Genomic DNA, 19,460 nt, shown 5'->3' with positions numbered 1-19,460 from the left:
TCCCCGTGTCTGCGTGGGTTTTCTCCGGGCGCTCTGATTCCCTCCCACACTCCAAAGATGTGCTGGTTTGGTGGATTGGCCATGCTAAATTGCCTCTTAGTGTCCCAAGATGTGTAGGTTAGAGGGATTAGCGGGGTAAATATGTCACATTATGGGGGCAGAGCCTGTGTAGGATTGTCGTTGATGCAGATTTGATGGGCTGAATGGCTTCCTTCTGCACTGACGGGATTCTGTGGTATCGAGTGATGCTTCACGTTCTCTAAGATATGTGATCACACACGTAGTTAAAAGTTTATTTATTAGTCACAAGTAGGCTGATGTTAATATTGCAGTAAAGTTAGTGAAAGTCCACTAGTTGCCACACTCCGACACCTGATCAGATACACTGAGGAAGAATTTACAATGGCCAATGCACCCTAACCAGCACATCTTTCGGAATGTGGGAGGAAACCCATGCAGATGCAGGGAGAATGTGCAAATTCTGCACCGTCTTCCAAGCTGGGAATTGAACCCAGATCCCTGGTGCTGTGAGGCAGCAGTGCTAACCACTGTGCCACCATACTGTCCTAAGTACTTGTTCACATTACTGTCTTGTATAAGGCACACAGATTAAGGTTAGGCTTCTTGCTGACGTCCACATTCAGCCTGTCACTTCTCCATCTTGTGTATTCTCACAACCCTGAGTGTATATACACACCCTTTTGTTCACACTCTCTCTCTCTCTCACACACACACACACTAAAGTACACACAACTCCCCATCAGAGGCTCTGATGTTGGGTATAGCGTCTTTCCCTCATTGACATGTTTCTTGCTTTTTACCAAGCACACAAAGCTGTCGTTTCCATCTCCCTCCTCCTGATCCTGGGTGCCAGAGGTTCAGGTTTGCCAATAACGAGCAAAGGTTCAGCCCCTTAATCAACAGGAATGCAGCAAGACTTCTCATTGCAGCCTTCAACTGCCCTCTGCTGGTACCCTTGGGTAGCTGCACTAATAATTACCTTCCAGCACTTGCTGCAGCTTTCCCTCCTGCCCTCCTTTCATGACTCTGTGACTCTCTGTAACCAACATCGATGATGCTATTCTTCACCTGTGGGTATGGATCTTAAATCCTACATGCAATGTGCGCATCAGTGGTGTTTATCAAGTCCTGTAAATGGACTTAAATGGTCTAGCTGATCAAATGGGCCAAGTCCACTCTCTGTCACAGTGCTTGGACACACACCTGCATGTGTGTACATATACGTACAGGTGGGGATGCATACACAGCACCATGCCTGCACATGTGTACATATACACACAGGTGAAGACACATGCATGCTACATTCCTGCACGTGTGTGCATGTACATGCCACAGGCCTGCACGGGTACATACAGGGACACATGTTTGTACATATACACATATGTATGTACATATACACAGGCGGGTACACATACATGCCTACATGTATGTACATATACACAGCTGGGGACATGTGCATCCTGCATATATTGGGTGTTTCTAAAGCTCTTGTACAATATTAAACTTTGATATTTTTGTGCGTCTACATGCTAGAAGAAACCAATCTGGCATCTGAAAGCATAATATATAAAATTTTAGATACCAGACAGTTCAAGGTGTTGTAGGTAAAAGGACATCTCTGAGACTGTTAGTCAAAGTACAGTAGTTTTATTACAAAAGCTTTTGGGAGAGACCTGGCTCCTAACAGCGGTTTACCAGGCTTCCCCCTGAACACAAATAACTGGGTATTTATACATCATGGTTCCCAGTACCAGCCACGATGCGAACTCTGGTATCAGTCAGGACCTGCAACGCTTCCAATTCCAGTCAAGACGCAGCCCCTGGCTTCAGCCAGGACCCGCAGTTCATCTGGCAGCTTCAGTCACGACACAGTCATCGGTACAGTCACAATCCACAGCTTTTCCAGCGGCTTCAGCAGCATCTCCATTGAAGTAACTTGTGTGGTTGCGGCAGGAGTCCTGTCAAATAGCTGCTATCACACTCTACCATCTACAGCTGTTTAACTATGTTTAGCTAGTACAAACAGGTAAGGTTGGCAATGTCTGTAAAATAACATTCACATTTAACTATCTGTCTTTATGGAAATGAAAGACATGAGCAAGTAAGGGAAACATGAATAAATAATTTATATTGATGCCAGGAGCAGTATAAGCTTGAGGTGATCAGCCTTGAGGAAGGGTTATGTTTGTGATATATTCATTAAATTCATTAACCCTTTCCCTTCTTCAAAGGTTCTAGACTTCAGTGTTGTAATGCGTCACTCTATCCGAAACATTGAATCTTCCCTTCTCCAGATTTCATTTTTATTCTATTTCATTTAGCAGAAAAAGCTTCATTCATTATGTAAATGTGAGGTCAATGTAGTAAATGTGAGGTCATCCATTTTGGTAGGAATAATGGCAAAATGCACTATTATTTAAATAGTAAATGCTGCTCTGCAGAGGGACCTGGGTGTCCTTGTGCAGGAATCCCAAGGAGTTGGTTTGCAATTGCAACAGGTAATTAAGAAGGCAAATGGAATGTTGTCGTTCATTGCTAGAGGGATGGAGTTTAAAAACAGCGAGATTATGTTGCAGCTGTATAAGGTGCTGGTGAGGTCATACCTGGAGTACTGTGTACAGTTTTGGTCTCCTTACTTGAGAAAGGATATACTGACACTGGAGGGGGTGCAGAGGAGATTCACTAGGTTGATTCTGGAGTTGAGAGGGTTGGCTTATGAGGAGAGACTGAGTAGACTGGTGCTACACTCAGGGGAGATCTTATAGAAACATATAAGATTATGAAGGGTATAAATAAGATAGAAGCAGGGAAGTTATTTCCGTTGGTGGGTGAAACTGGAACTAGGGGCATAGCCTCAAAATAAGGGAAGCAGATTTAGCACTGAGTTGAAGAGGAACTTCTTCACACAAAGGGTTGTGAATCTGTGGAATTCCCTGCCCAGTTAAGCAGTTGAGGCTACCTCATTTAAGGCAAGGGTAGATAAATTTTTGAATAGTAAAGGATTTAAGGGTTATGGTGAGCGGGCGGGTAAGTGGAGCTGAGTCCACAAAAAGATCAGCCGTGATCTTATTGATTGGCAGAGCAGGCTCGAGGGCCAGAGGGCCTACTCCTGCTCCTAGTTCTTATGTTTCCAGATGCCGTCTAATTTTTTTTAATGGTTTTCAAAAGGACTTGTTGCACACCAAATATACACATGCAGTGACTGCACATAGAATCCTATGGTGCAAAAGGAGGCCATTCAGTCCATCAAATCTGCCACTGACAACCCCACCCAGGCGCTTTCCTCATAACCCCATGTATTCATTTTGCTAGTTCTCTAATGCTAGGGTCAATTTAGCATAGCCAATGCACCTAACCAGCACGTTTTTTGGAGTGTGGGAGGAAACTGAAGCACTTGGAGAAACCCCACACAGACACGGAGAGAATGTGCAGACTCCACACAGTTACCTGAGCCAGAATTGAACCTAGGTCCCTGGCACATTAAGGCAGCAGTACTAACCACTGTGCTGCCCCATGTAGACACACACACACACACACACACACACACACACAGTTGGGGTTTGAATTTTGGAACACAGGTAAGGTTTCACAGGAGTATAGTTTCCAGGGAAGTGGTTTTAAGAGGACAAGTCTTGCTGCAAAATCAAATATAAAAACTTGCAGATAGATTGAGTTACTGCGATCCAACTGCAGTGTGGAAGGGAACTCCCCTCCATTTTCCCCTTCCCCCAGATGCAAGCTAATGATAGCTGACTCACTGTGGATGCCATTATGGCAAGTGGAGGAGGATTTATTTGATATAACGATCGTTGCCTGCAACTGTTAGTCACGCCTCAAATGCTGAACCTTTTTATGTTTTCTTTTTAACCATACCTTTGCCCAACTGTCTGGAATTTTGTTAAGTGTTGAGCTGGATGGAAGTGTGAGTTACACAGCCCATTGTGGATCTCCTCTCAGACTCGGGAAATAAAACAATGCGGGACAAAAACGGGACAGGAGAAATCCAACCAAATAACAAGAACGTTTTGAAAATTCTTAGCTGCTCTCTCTCTCTCAAAGCTGACCACAGCTGACTGTAACATCATAGAGATATCTTTAAAAATGAGGCAAGATATAGGAGCAGGAGTAGACCATTCAGTCCATCAAGCCTGCTCCACATTTCAATACAATCTTGGCTTTCACCTCCACATTCTGCCAGCTCCCCACATCCCTCCAGTCCCTGAGAGACCTGACTTTCCCAGCCTTCAGTCTATCCCAGGATGGAGCCATCACGAGTCTCTGGGCTGGAGAATGCCAAAGATTTACAATCCCTTCAGTAAAGGAATTTTCCTCATCTCGCTCATAAATGATTGGCCCTTATCCTGAGAATGATAGAATCTCGACAGTGCAGAAGGAGACTGGCTGATCGAGCCTGCACCAACAACATTCACACCCATTAACCCTATATGTATTTATCCCACTAATCCTCTTTGACATTAAGGGGCAATTTAGCATAGCCAATCCACTTATCCTGCACATCTTGGGCACTAAGGGGCAATTTAGCATGGCCAATCCACTTATCCTGCACATCTTGAGCACTAAGGGGCAATTTAGCATAGCCAATCCACTTATCCTGCATATCTTGGGCACTAAGGGGCAATTTAGCATGGCCAATCCACTTATCCTGCACATCTTGAGCACTAAGGGGCAATTTAGCATAGCCAATCCACTTATCCTGCACATCTTGGGCACTAGGGGGCAATTTAGCATGGCCAGTCCACTAACCTACACATCTTGGGCATTAAGGGGCAACTTAGCATGGTCAATCCACATACACATCTTTGGAGTGTGAGATGAAACCGGAGCACCCGGAGGAAACCCACATAGATGGGGGGAGAATGTGCAGACTCCACATAGACAGTGACCCGAGGCTGGAATCAAACCTGGATCCTCGACGTTGTGGGGCAGCAGCGCCAACCACTGTGCCACCGAGCTGCTTCAATATGTTCCCAGCTGTTAGATTCCACAACCAATGGAAATAATCTGTGTCTTAACTTGTCAATTCCCCTTCAGAAGCTTGTATGCTTCAATGAGATAGCCTCTCATTCTTCTCAACTCCAGTGAACATACATCCAATTTACTCTGCCTCCTCATTGTATGACAACCCCCACATCTCAGGGACCAATTTAGTCAGCCTGTGCTGTGCCACCGCCGTTGCAAATATGTGACCAAATGAACAAGAAAATAATTGAATGTGTCCACAGGGTATGTTCTGTGCTCGAACTTACTGTGACTAATTTCCTCTGGGGGCTGTCAGAAGCTGGAGCGCTCTGGTTTAACATAGAGTCCTAGAGCTATCACTATAAGGAGAGACAGTCCGTAGATCCCAGATTTTTTTTTATTCATCCATGGAACACAGGCAAGGCTGGCTGGGCCAGCATTTATTGCCCATCTCTAGGTGCCCGAGGGCATTTGAAAGTCAACCACATTGCCATGGCTGTGGAGTCCCATGTAGGCAGACCAGGTAAGGATGGCAGATTTCCTTCCCTAAAGTGACCCAGACAGGTACAACTTGTAGCAATTCTTATGGTAGCTAATTCAGAAGGCAAATAGAATTTTGTCCTTCATTGGTAGAGGGATGGTGTTTAAAACAAAAGACGTTATGTTGCAGCTGTATAAGGTGCTGGTGAGGCCACACCTGGAGTACTGTGTACAGTTTTGTTCTCCTTACTTGAGAAAGGATATACTGGTACTGGAGGGGGTGCAGAGGAGATTCACTAGGTTGATTGCAGAGTTGAGAGAGTCGGCTTATGAGGTGAAACTGGGTACACTGGGGCTATACTCATTGGAATTCAGTAGAATGAGGGGAGATCTTATAGAAACATATATCAAAGGTTATTTATCAGTTACAAGTGAGGCATACATTAACACTGCAATGAAGTTACTGTGAAATTCCCCTAGTCGCCACACTCTGGCACCTGTTCGGGTCAACACACCTAACCAGCACGTCTTTCAGTGTGTGGGAGGAAACTGGACCACCCGGAGGAAACCCATACAGACACAGGAAGAACGTGCAGACTCCATACAAGCCAGGAATCAAGGTCAGGTCCCTGACGTTGTGAGGCAGCAGTGCTAACCACTGTGCCACCATGTTGTCCCGGCAATACATAAGATAGAAGCAGGGGAGGTTGCTTCCAATAATGGGTGAAACCAGGACTAGGGGGTATGGCCTCTAAATAAGGGGGAGCAGATTTAGGCCTGAGTTGAGGAAGAACTTCTTCACACAAAGGGTTGTGATTCTGTGGAATTCCCTGCCCGGTGAAGCAGTTGAGGCTCCCTCATTGAATGTTTTTAAGGCAGAGATAGGTAGATTTTTGAACAATAAAGGAATTAAGGGTTATGATGAGTGGGTGGATAAGTGGAACTGAGTCCACAAAAAGATCAGCCATGATCTTATTGAATGGCGGAGCAGGCTCAAGGAGCCAGATGGCCTACTCCTGCTCCCAGTTCTTATGAAACAAGACTGGGCGTTTATGGAGAACTTGTTTCCAAGTCCCATGGAGAAATTTACTCAGTGAAGACTTTGAGGAAAATAATATTTTGGACTTGCGAGGAGGATTGAAGAATTGGTTTCCATTTGAAACACCAGTAACAACTTCTAGTACAGCACCTTCGATGGAATGAACTTCCCCAAAGAATTGCATGGGTACTTTCTCAAATAAAATGTAAACTACATTAAACTAATACCAGATACTGGAACAGCTGGCCAGTAGATTCAAGGAGGCTTATAAGAGGAGATATGTTGGGTGGAGAGGGAATTCCTATGCAGATCACTAACTGTTGTAAAAACCCCACTTGGTTCGCTAATGTCCTTTAGGGAAGGAAATCTGCTGTCCTTACCCAGTCTGGCCTACATGTGACTCCAGAGCCACAGCAATGTGGTTGATTCTGAACTGCCCTCCTAAATAGCCCAGCAAGCCACTCAGATCAAGGGCAACTAGGGATGGCCAACTAGTGTTGGTCCATCAGCAACACCCATGGGTTTTTCATACAATAGTTTCACGGTCATCAGTAGATTCTTAATTCCATTTTTTTATTGAATTCAAATTCCACCATCTGCCGCAGCAGGATTCAAACCCGGGTCCCCAGAACATTAGCTGAGTTTCTGGATTAACAGAATAGTGATAATACCACTAGGCCATCGCAGCATTTTGGTTAAGCTCAAGGTAACAAAGTGTGTAAGGTGAGAGGTCGGCCATGAGAGTATTGAGGCAACAAAGATAGAGGAAGGGGCTTCCAACACTTTTTGAAGCTGTTCTGGAATCGTCCAGGAACTCCATACATTGGGCGCGATCTTAGTGCCCATTCTTGCCACACTCCCGCAACAGCGAAGAGAGTCACGTCTGTGTGGAGTCTGCACGTTCTACATAAGAACATAAGAACATAAGAAATAGGAGCAGGAGTAGGCCATGTGGCCCTTCGAGCCTGCCCCGCCATTCAATAAGATCATGGCTGATCTGTCGTGGCTCAGTTCCACATTCCCACCCTCTCCCCGTAACCCTTAATCCCCTCTCTTATCAAAAACCCATCAACCCGCGTCTTAAAAATATTTAGCGAGGCAGCCTCCACCACTTCAACGGGCAGAGAATTCCAGAGATTCACCACCCTTTGAGTGAAGAAGTTCCTCCTCAACTCCGTTCTAAACCGCCCCCCCCCTTTATCTTGAGGCTGTGCCCCCTAGTCCTACTGTCTTTTTTGAGCGGGAAGAGTCTCTCCACCTCTATCCTATCCATCCCATTCATCATCTTATACGTCTCAATGAGATCTCCCCTCATTCTTCTAAACTCTAACGAGTACAAGCCTAGTTTATTCAGCCTCTCCTCATAGCTCAACCCCCTCAACTCCGGTATCAGCCTAGTAAACCTCCTCTGCACTCCCTCCAAGGCCAAAATATCTTTGCGCAGGTGCGGCGCCCAAAACTGCACACAGTACTCCAGCTGCGGCCTCACCAATGCCCTATACAGCTGCAGCAAGACCTCCCTACTTTTATATTCAATCCCCCTCGCTATGAAGGCCAGCATCCCATTCGCCTTCCTGACCACCTGCTGCACCTGCAAGCTGGGTTTTTGCGACTCATGCACAAGGACCCCAAGGTCCCTCTGCACCGTCGCTTGCTGCAGTTTTTCTCCACGTAAGTAATAATCCTTTCTACCATTATTCCTACCAAAGTGGACCACCTCACACTTGCCAACATTAAATTCCATTTGCCATTTCCTGGCCCATTCGCCCAGCCTATCTAGATCCTTCTGCAGACTCTCCACACCCTCCGCACAATTTGCCGTTCCCCCAATCTTGGTGTCATCAGCAAATTTCGACACCCTACACTCGGTTCCCTCCTCCAGATCATCTATATAAATGGTAAATGTTCTCCCTGGGTCTGCGTGGGTTTCCTCCCAAAAGACATGCTGGTTAGGGTGCATTGGCCGCGGTAAATTCTCCCTCGGTGTACCTGAACAGGCACCAGAGTGTGGCGACTGGGGGATTTTCCACAGTAACTGCATTGCGGTGTTAATGTAAGCCTACTTGTGATACTAATAAACAAATGTAAATTTTAGGTGAATTTGCAAAATCTCCAGTTGGCCGGGAACATCACGCTGGCCTGAACGGGGGGAAACTTCCAGCCACAATATTACTCCTGAAAGATAAAGCTCTGAATGGTGGGAGATTCCAGAGCGGAGTATTTAAAGCATTTTCCCAAATATTTTCCATCAGCTGTCATTGTTTTCTAAAGGGACGCGCGAGCCAGGTGAGCAAGCACTTGGGATTATGATTACAGCTCAAACTGATTACACACACCAATTGCTGGGGCCTGTTTCTATTCATACAAATAATGCGGACAATGATCCTTCAGTTGGAATGATTTAGTTATCCACTTGCAGTGAGTATGGATGTGGATACCAGAGAGTCACAAAGTTGTTGCAGTGGAGGAGGAGGCCATTCAGCCCCTCAGGTCTGTGCCCGCTCTCCGAATAAACAATTAATTCTTCTGCCTTCCCCGCTGCCCATTCTTCCTTCCCAGATAGTCAGTTCCCCTGATTGAACCTGCCTCCACCACACTCTCAGGCAGTGCATTCCAAACTCCAACCACTCGCCGCGTGTCATAAGAACTAGGAGCAGGAGTAGACCATTTGGCCCCTCGAGCCTGCTCCGTCATTCAATAAGATCATGGCTACATCTTTTTGTGGACTCAGCTCCACTTACCCACCCGCTCACCGTAACCCTTAATTCCTTTACTGTTCAAAAACTTATCTATCCTTGCCTTAAAAACATTCAATCAGGTAGCTTCACTGGGCAGGGTATTCCATAGAAACACAAACTTTTGGGTGAAGAAGTTCCTCCTCAACTTAGTCCTAAATCTGCTCCCCCTTATTTTGAGGCTATGTCACCATTGCCTTCAATCTGTGCCCCCGGTCCTCATCCTTACAAAGGTTTGATTTCTGACTCTCTTCAATACAAGGCTTACATTTAAAAGCCTTCTGCTTGAAATATCCCACTTTGCTGTCATCTGCAAAACAGTCTTAAGAAAGATACCGATCATTTTACTCTCTAAGGGAGGACCAGAATCTGTTAAACCTTAACAAATTCCAACAATGACTTGAATTTGTGTCTTTTGACCTCTTTGGCTATTTAGCAAAGACCTTAATGGGACAAGATCCATTGAATAAGCTAAACACCATGACCATCCTCCAGCTAAGAGACTACAAATAATGCCATTGCTTGTTGGTATCTTCAGGGCAGCACAGTGATTAGCACTGCAGCCTCACAGCAGATTTCCTCTATGTGCTCCAGTTTCCTCCCACGCTCCAAAGATGCGCGGGTTAGGTGTATTGGCTATGCTAAATTGCCCTTTAGTGTCCAAAAATGTGCAGGTTAGAACATAAGAACTAGGAGCAGGAATAAGTCATCTGGTCCCATGAGCTGTTCCGCCATTCAATAAGATCAAGCTCCACTTATCCACCCACTCACCATAACCCTTAATTCCTTTACTGTCCAAAAACTTATCCTTCCTTGCCTTAAAAACAGTCAATGAGATAGCCTCAACTGCTTCACTGGGCAGGGAATTCCACAGATTCCCAACCCTTTGTGAGAAGCAGTACCTCCTCAACTCAGTCCCAAATCTGCTCCACCTTATTTTGAGGCTATACCCCCTAGTTCTAGTTTCATCTGCCAGTGTTAACAACCTCCCTGTCTCTTTTTTATCTATTCCCTTCATAATCTTATGTTTTCATAAGATCTCGCCTCATTCTTCTGAATTCCAATGAGTATAGCCCCAGTCTACTCAGTCTCTCCTCATAAGCCAACCCTCTCAACTCTGGAATCAATCTAGTGAATCTCCTCTGCACCCCCTCCAGTGCCAGTATATCCTTTCTCAAGTAAGGAGACCAGAACTGTACACAGTACTCCAGGTGTGGCCTCACCAGCACCTTATACAGCTGCAACATAACCTCACTGTTTTTAAACTCCATCCCTCTAGCAATGAAGGACAAAATTCCATTTGCCTTCTTACTTACCTGCTCCACCTGCAAACCAACTCCTTGAGATTCCTGCACAAGGACACGCAGGCCCCTCTGCAGAGCAGGAAGATGCATTGTTTTACCATTTAAATAATAGTCCATTTTGCTGTTATTCCTACCTATATATGACCTCACATTTACCAACATTGTACTCCATCTACCAGATCCTGCCCCACTCACTTATACTATCTATCTGCCTTTGCAGACTTCCAGCATCCTCTGCACACTTTGCTCTGCCACTCATCTTAGTGTAATCTGCGAATTTTGACACACCTCATTTGGTTCCCAACTCCAAGTCATCTATGTAAATCGTAAACAATTGCGGTCCCAACACTGATCCCTGAGGCACACCACTAGTCACTGATCACCAACCAGAAAAACATCCATTTACCCCCACTCTTTGCTTTCTTTTAGTTAACCAATCCCCTATCCACGCTAATACATTACCCGTAACACTGTGCACCTTTATCTTGTTCAGCAGTCTTTGGTGCGGCACCTTGTCAAATACCTTCTGGAAATCCAGATACACCACATCCACAGGTTCTCCATTGTCCACTGCACATGTAATGTTCTCAAAGAATTCCACCATTAGTCAAACATGACCTCCCCTTCATGAACCCATGCTGCATTTTACCAATGGGACAACTTATATCCAGATGCCTGACTATTTCTTCCTTGATGATAGATTAGGTTGATTGGCCATGCTAAATTGCCCCTTAGTGTCAGGGGGACTAGTTAGGGTAAACGCTTGGGGTTGTGTGGGTAGAGCCTGGGTGGGATTGTGGTTGGTGCAGACTGGATGGACCAAATGGCCTCTTCCTGAGTGTAGGGATTCTATAAGGTCCATTGACCTTGGGAAGGATTTTCCAGTCTTGGGGAGAGCGTGGCTGGAAAATCCCATCCTTAGTGTCCCATTCGAAGGATGGAATCTCCATCAGTGCAGGACTGACGTGTCATAGAGTCAGAGAGGTTTACGGCATGGAAACAGGCTCTTCGGCCTAACTTATCCATGCCGCACTTTTTTTTAACCACAAAGCTAATCCCAATTGCCCGCATTTGGCCCACATCCCTCTATACCCATCTTACCCGTGTAACTGTCTAAATGCTTTTTAAAAGACAAAATTGTACCCGCCTCCACTACTGCCCCCAACAGCTCATTCCTGACGCTCACCATGCTCTGTGTGAAAAAATTGCTCTTTCTGGACACTTTTGTATCTCTCCCCTCTCACCTTAAACCTATGCCCTCTAGTTTTAGACTCCCCTACCCTTGGGAAAATATGATGTGGAGTTGCCGGCGTGGAACTGCGGTGGGCACAGTAAGTAGTCTCACAACACCAGGTTAAAGTCCAACAGGTTTATTTGGTAGCATGAGCTTTTGGAACGTTGTCCCTTTATCAGGTGAGCACTGGTGTTCATAAAAGATATTGACTATCTAGCTAATCTATGCCCCTCATTATTTTATAGACCTCTATAAGATCACCCCTCAGCCTTCTACGCTCCAGAGAAAAAAGTCCCAGTCTATCCAGCCCCTCCTTATAACTCAAACCATCAAGTCCCGGTAGCGTCCTAGTAAATCTCTTCTGCACTCTTTCTAGTTTAATAATAGAGTCAATATAGGCTAAAGTCTGCAGAGGGATCTGAGTCCACAGATTCAGGTGAGAGGATGAGTGACAGATCCAAGCATGTTTGTGAATAAATCAGAACAGCGCCGGAAGATGTATCTGACTGTTGTGGGTTAGTGTGTTAAAATCCGGCACTGTGATCCAAATAATGAAGCTCTTGGGATTAGTCCAGAATCCACTCCATGCATCAAACCCTTTTGTGAATGAGTGGAGACACTGGACAACCTGTAATTGGGGAAAAAATGGTACATAGAGAGGAGCGCCCCCCGCCCGCCCCACCCCACCCTCTGCAGCTTAAAGTTAACCCTTTGTCCTTTAATTACAAGACCTCAGGGACAGCACTGACCCCATTTCAGGGGCAGACTGATTCACTGCGTATTTCCAGCCTTTTCTGTTCACTTTTTTTCACATTTCCTGCATTTTGCAATTTTCTTTATCATTAGCCAATACAAAGAATTAGCCCTTTCATTCCCAGGATGCAGGCATTGCTGGCTAGGCTAGCATTTATTGCTGCGTTATTCTGCATTTTCACTCACACACACACACACACAACGCAGAAAGCATCCTTTCTGGTTGTATCTGCCCAAGACCACAAGGAACTACAAAGAGTTGTGAATGTAGCCCAGTCCATCACACAAACCAGCCTCCCATCCATTGACTCCGTTTATACTTCCTGCTGCCTCAGAAAAGCAGCCAGCATAATTAAGGGCCCCCACGCACCCCAATCATTCTTTCTTCCATTGGGAAAAAGACACAAAAGTCTGAGGTCACGTACCAAACAACTGAAGAACAGCTTCTTCCCAGCTGCCATCAGACTTTTGAATGGACCTACCTCGTATTAAGTTGATCTTTTTCTACACCCTAGCTATGATTGTAACACTATATTCTTAACACTATATGCACCCTCTCCTTTCCTTCTCTATGAATGCTATAATTTGTATAGCGCACAAGAAACAATACTTTTCACTGTACCTTAATACATGCGACAATAATAAAGCCAATCAAATCAAATCAAAGACTTATAGTAAAGAATTACAGCGCTCCAAATCATTCTGTGAAGCATTTTGTGACTCAATAAGGTGCCTTGGCAATCTCCTTCCTCCATTTCCACACCCTTTAACTCCTTTGTTTCTGCCTCTATTGCTTCTGGGTGACATGGTGGTTAGCACTGCTGCCTCACAGTGGCAAGGACCTGGGTTCGATTCCTGGCTTGGGTCACTGTCTATATGGAGTTTGCATGTTCTCCCTGTGTCTGCGTGGGTTTCCTCTGGGTGCTCCGGTTTCCTCCCACAGTCCAAAGATGTATGGATAAGGGACAATTTACCATGGCCAATCTACCTTACCTGCAAATCTTGGAACACTAAGGGTCAATTTAGCACGGCCAATTCATCTAACCTGTGCATCTTTGGACAGTAAGGGGCAATTTAGCATGGCCAATCCACTGAATCCGCAAACTTTGGAGTGTGGATGGAAACTGGCGCACCCGGAGGAAACCCATACAGATATGGGGAGAACATGCAAACTCCACACAAATGGTCACCTGAGGCTGGAATCGAACCCGGGTCCCTGGTGCTGTGAGGCAGCAGTGCCAACCACTGTGTCACCATGCTGCCCTGCAGAAGAGCTTTACTAGAATGGTTCTGGGGAAGAGGACAGATTGGACAGATTGGAACTGTTCTACATGGAGTGAAGAAGGAGGTTTGATGTTCAAAATCACAGGGGCTTGGACAGAGAGAAACTGTTCCCGCTTGTAAAAGGATTGAGAAGGATGTGGATTTAAGGTGATTTGCAAAAGAAGCGAATGTTCATATGAGAAAAATACTTTCTCATCCAGGGAGCGGTTGGGGTCGGAATGCGCTGCCTGGGAGTGTGGTGGAGGCAGGTTCAATCGAGGCGTTCGAGAGGCCCTTAGATGACTATTTGAATTGGAACAATGTGCAGGGGTACGGGGGGGGGGGGGGAAGGCAGGAGAATGGCACCAAACCACAATGCTCATGTGGAAAGCTGGTGCAGACATGACGGGCTGAATGGCCTCCTTCTGCACCCTAACAATTCTGTGATTGAACCAACAATCCCCCATCACTCTCTTGAGGGTGACGAGGGAAGGGCAACAAATGGTGAACTTGCCAGTGGTGCTCGTGTTCTAAGAATGAATAAGGAAACAGATTAACTGGCCATTATCACCTTTTTTTAAATGAATTTTTAGGGGATATGGGCTGGTAGGTGGGATGCAGATCTGAGGTAGCTGTCAGGCTTTTCAAATTCGTTTATTCATTTATGGGTGTCACTGGCCAGGCCAGCATCAATTACCCAACCCTCATTACCCCTTGAGAAGGTGGTGAGAGCTACCTTCCAGAACCGCTGCAGTCCCTGAGGTGTAGGTCTATCCACAGTGCTGATAGGGGGCTTGACTCATTGCTAATTGTATGCAAGTTGGCTGACTCGCATTACAACAGTAACTATTCTCTCCTTTCCTTGGCGGCAGTGAGTTTTGGAATGAGAGGGCGCAGAGGTGCTATAGAAATGCAAGGCTTCTTTCTTCCCTTTCCACCATCCAGCCTCCCATCCATTGACTCTGTCTACACTTCCCGCTGCCTCAGAAAAGCAGGCAGCATAACTAAGGACCCCAGGCACCCCGGACATTCTCTCTTCCACCTTCTTCCTTTGGGAAAAAGATACAAAAGTCTGAGCTCACGTATCAACCGACTCAAGAACAGCTTCTTCCCTGCTGCTGTCAGACTTTTAAATGGACTTACCTTGCATTAAGTTGATCTTTCTCTGCACCCTAGCTATGACTGTAACACTCTGCATTCTGCACTTTCTCCTTTCCCTCTCCCCTCTGTCCTCCATGAATGGTATGTTTTGTCTGTATAGCACACAAGAAACAATACTTTTCATTGTATCCCAATAAATGTGATAATAATAAATCAAATCAAATCAATTCCTTTTCCTTCTGTACTCTATGAACAGTATGCTCTGTCTGTGTAGCGCGCAAGAAACAATACTTTTCACTGTACCCCAGTACGTGACAATAATAAATCAAATAAAATTCTTTTCCTTCCCCTCTGTACTCCTTGAACGATACGCTTTGTATAACGCACAAGAAATAATACTTTTCACTGTATACCAATATATGTGGCAATAATAATAAATATTTCAATTAAATGAAAAAAATCTATCCATTTGAGTGGCACGGTGGCACAGTGGTTAACACAGCGCTAGGGACCTGGGTTCAATTCCGGCAATGGGTGACTGTCTGTGTGGAGTCTGCACATTCTCCCCGTGTCTGCATGGGTTTCCTCTGGGTGCTCCAGTTTCCTTCCACACATGCTGGTTAGGTGGATTGGCCATGCTAAATTTCCCCTTAGTATCAGAGAGATTAGCAGGGTAATTACATGGCATTACAGGGATAGGGCCTGGGTGGGACTATGGTCGGTACAGGCTCAATGGGCCAAATGGCCTCCTTCTGCACTGTGGGGATTCTATGAGACAGTAATAAGTCAGATCAATTCAAATCCTGGCGAATTGCGCAACCTCTCACTTTCGAGGCAATGCTGCAGAGAGACTGAATCATCGTTGAATGCCCCCCCATCCTCCCCAGGGGAGGGTTTATGTGACGTTCCAGCAGTTAGTAGATGGACAATGATTGACTGTGACAGATGGCAGCTGTTTTGCATTCAGAAGTGAGGAAGCGTGCATAGCTGGCAGCGACTCGCTCCATCTGCTAGCCCTCCACCATCACACACTCAACACACAGCCCTGCGCAACCCCACAACAATCTTCTGTCGTTCCCCCAACCCGATCGGCAATTAACTATTTTAATTTCAGCATCGGGAGGAATTTTCTTCAGTGACCTGGAGCTATTAGCTATGAGAAAGTGAGGGGGCATGGGATCCAAGGGGACATTGCTTTGTGGATCCAGATCTGGCTTGCCCGCAGAAGGCAAATAGTGGTTATAGATGGGTCATGTTCTCTGAAAGAGCAGGCTACCCAGGCCCACACACCGTGTCCTGTCCCTGTAACCCCATGCTTTTAGCATGGCCAATCAACCTAACCTGCACATCTTTAGACACTAAGGGACAATTTAGCAATGCCAATCCCCCTAACCTGCACATCTTTGGAGTGTGGGAGGAAACCGGAGCACCCGGAGGAAACCCACGCAGACATGGGGCGAACATGCAAACTCCCCACAGTCAGTGACCCCAAGGATGGAATTGAATCCGGGTCCCTGGCACCGTGAGGCAGCAGTGCTAACTACTGTGCCACCGTGCTGCCCTTGACTTGAGATCAGGGCACTGTACCATCACTGGCTGTGAAATTTGATTCTTGCTTGTGGGTTGGCAGGAGGAGGGTTGGCCAGGGAAGCTGTTGAGTTGTTTAAAAGTGCAGCTTGTTCATGAACATGATTCAGTGAAGAGAACTCGTTACTTGTGGAGGCAGCTTCAATCTGCTTGGCTGACCTCTGAACTCACTCATCGGGGATGATCAAGGAAACACTTTGTCAATGTCAACAGGAGAATATTCCAGATATTACCCCTTAGTGTCCAAGGTTGTGCAGGTTAGGTGGATTGGCCATGCTAAATTACCCCTTAGTGTCCAAAGATGTGTAGGTTAGGTGGATTGGCCATGCTAAATTGCCCCTTAATGTTCAAGGATGTGCAGGTTAGGTGGATTAGCTATGCTAAATTGCCCCTTAGTGTCTAAAGGTGTGCAGGTTAGGTGGATTAGCCATGTTAAATTGCCCCTTAGTGTCCAAAGATGTGCAGGTTAGGTGGATTGGCCATGCTAAATTGTCCCTTAGTGTCCAAAGGTGTGCAGATTAGGTGGATTGGCCATGCTAAATTGCCCTTTAGTGTCCAAAGATGTACAGGTTAGGGAGATTGCCAGGGTAAATGTGTGGGGTTAAGGGGATAGGGTCTGGGTGGGATAGTTTTTCAGAAGCTGGCTGAATGGCCTCCTTCTGCACTGTAAGGATTCTGTGGAGTCCAATACTCACCACAACACTCTGTCAGAGAGCTGGTGGGTTTGTTTTGTGCTGGGGGAGGTGGTGGTTGATTTGATTGACAAGGTTGTGTCGGTGAGTGGACAGGAGTAAGTGGAGGAGTCCGTTTTACCCCATCAGGACGGCCCTGTCATTCACTGAGACCCTGGCATGGGAGAGAACGCAGAGACGGTTCACAAGAATGGTTCCAGGGATGAGAATCTTGAGTTGCGAGGATATTTTGGAGACTGTTCTCCTTGGAGAGAGGAGGAAGTTAAGAGGAGATTCGATAGAGATGTTCAAAATCATGAGGGGAACGGGACAGAGTAGAAACTGTTCCCGAGAACGAGAGGGACACGGATTTCCACAAAAGAAGAAAATGTGAGGAAGAACTTTATCACGCGGCGAGCAGTTGAGGTCTAGAACGTTCCGCCTGGAAGTGTGGTGGAGGCAACTTCAATTGAGGCAGTCGAGAGGGCATTAGATGATTATTTGAATAGAAACAATGTGCAGGGGGACAGGGGAAAAGGCAGGGAAACGGGACTGAGCCACGATGTTCCATTGGGGAGCCAGTGCAGACACGATGGGCTGAATGGCCTCCTTCTGAATTCTTTAACAATTCTGTGATAAGCCATTGACTATATTCAAGACTAAAATTTGAGAAAACGTCAGGACAGGGGACAGAACAGGAGTCTTACTGAATGGCAGAGCAGAATTGAGGGGGCTGGTTTTGGGGGGGAGGAAGGGCAGGTGTTGGGGGAACAGGGTGGAGGGGGGGTGAGGAGAGGTGTTTGGTAGTGATCTACTCCCCTGACTGTTTCTCATCCTCCTATGTGACATCCAGCCCCACCCTCTCCCCAGCGAACCCCTGCCCCTGTGTGTGTGTGTGTCCCCCTGTCAAGGAGACAGATGGAATATTACAAGTCGGATCCCCCCACCACCCCCCTCCCGTGCAGCATCTGCTTTGTGAGAGGGTGAGGGGAGATCTCAGGCTGATGAAAATAGCCCAGCGCTCTCTGTCACGCTCCAGCGCCCAGCACAAGCCTGGAGCAGCCTCTGTGGTGCTGCCTGGCACGATGACCCTGGCAACAACACAGCATCTGCGCAATGGACGGTGGGGGTAGGGGGGTGGGGGGGAGGAGGGGGGGCGGTGGGGGAAACGGGGGAGGGGATGGTGAATGGGGGGGGAGGTGGGTGATGGATGGAAGATAGGAAACGGCATGGATTTCTACATGGTGCCCTTCACCCTGGCAACGTCGGAGATGAGGGAACCCATCTGTGCGCAGAAAGATCCCAAATAAAATAGTTTTAACTTTATTTATTCGTGTCACAGGCATGATGTGGAGATGCCGGCGTTACACTGGGGTGAACACAGTAAGTTGTCTCACAACATCAGGTTAAAGTCCAACAGGTTTATTTGGTAGCTCTTGCTACCAAATTAACCTGTTGGACTTTAACCTGGTCTTGTGAGACTACTTACTGCGTCACAAGTAAGGCTTACATTAACGCTGCAATGAAGTTACCGTGAAAATCCCCCAGTTGCCACGCTCCGGCGCCTGTTCGGGTACACTGAAGGAGAATTTAGCACGGCCAATGCACCCTAACCAGCACATCTTGCGGCTGTGGGTGGAAACCAGAGCACCCAGAGGAAACCCACGCAGACATGGGGAGAATGCGCAAACTCCACACGGACGGTGACCCAAGCTGGGAATCGAACCGGGCCCCTGACTCTGTGAGGCAGCGGTGCTGACCACCGTGCCACCAGAGGCAGCAATGTGATACTGATCGGATAACCTGATCACAGTGGCTCCGTATCCATCAACCACCACCCCCACTGTGGCCAGGGCAAAAACAACCATCTCAACCTTGGATCTGAAGTGGCTCACTGTGCTAGCATCGGCCACTTTGTGTGGGGCAGAGTTCCACACACTTCTAGGGGGCAGCACGGTGGCACAGTGGGTTAGCGTGCTGCCTCACAGAGCCAGGGACCCAGGTTCAATTCCCAGCTTGGGTCACCTTCTGTCTGGAGTCTGCACGTTCACCAGTGTCTGCGTGGGTTTCCTCTGGGCGCTCCGGTTTCCTCCCACAGCCGCAAGATGTGCTGGTTAGGTGCATTGGCCGTGCTAAATTCTCCCTTACTGCACCCAAACAGGCGCCGGAAGATGGCGACTGGGGGGTTTTCACAGTAACTTCATTGCAGTGTTAATATAAGCCTTACTTGTGACGCAGCAAGTAGTCTCACAACACCAGCAAAAGCATTCTGAAAGCTCTTGTTACCAAATA

Source organism: Carcharhinus amblyrhynchos, chromosome 35 (genome assembly GCF_965287045.1).
Source record: "Carcharhinus amblyrhynchos chromosome 35, sCarAmb.v2.hapA, whole genome shotgun sequence".
NCBI classification, from domain to species: Eukaryota; Metazoa; Chordata; class Chondrichthyes; order Carcharhiniformes; family Carcharhinidae; genus Carcharhinus; species Carcharhinus amblyrhynchos.
The sequence above is the reverse complement of the archived record's forward strand: the minus strand, read 5'-3'. Positions refer to the sequence as shown.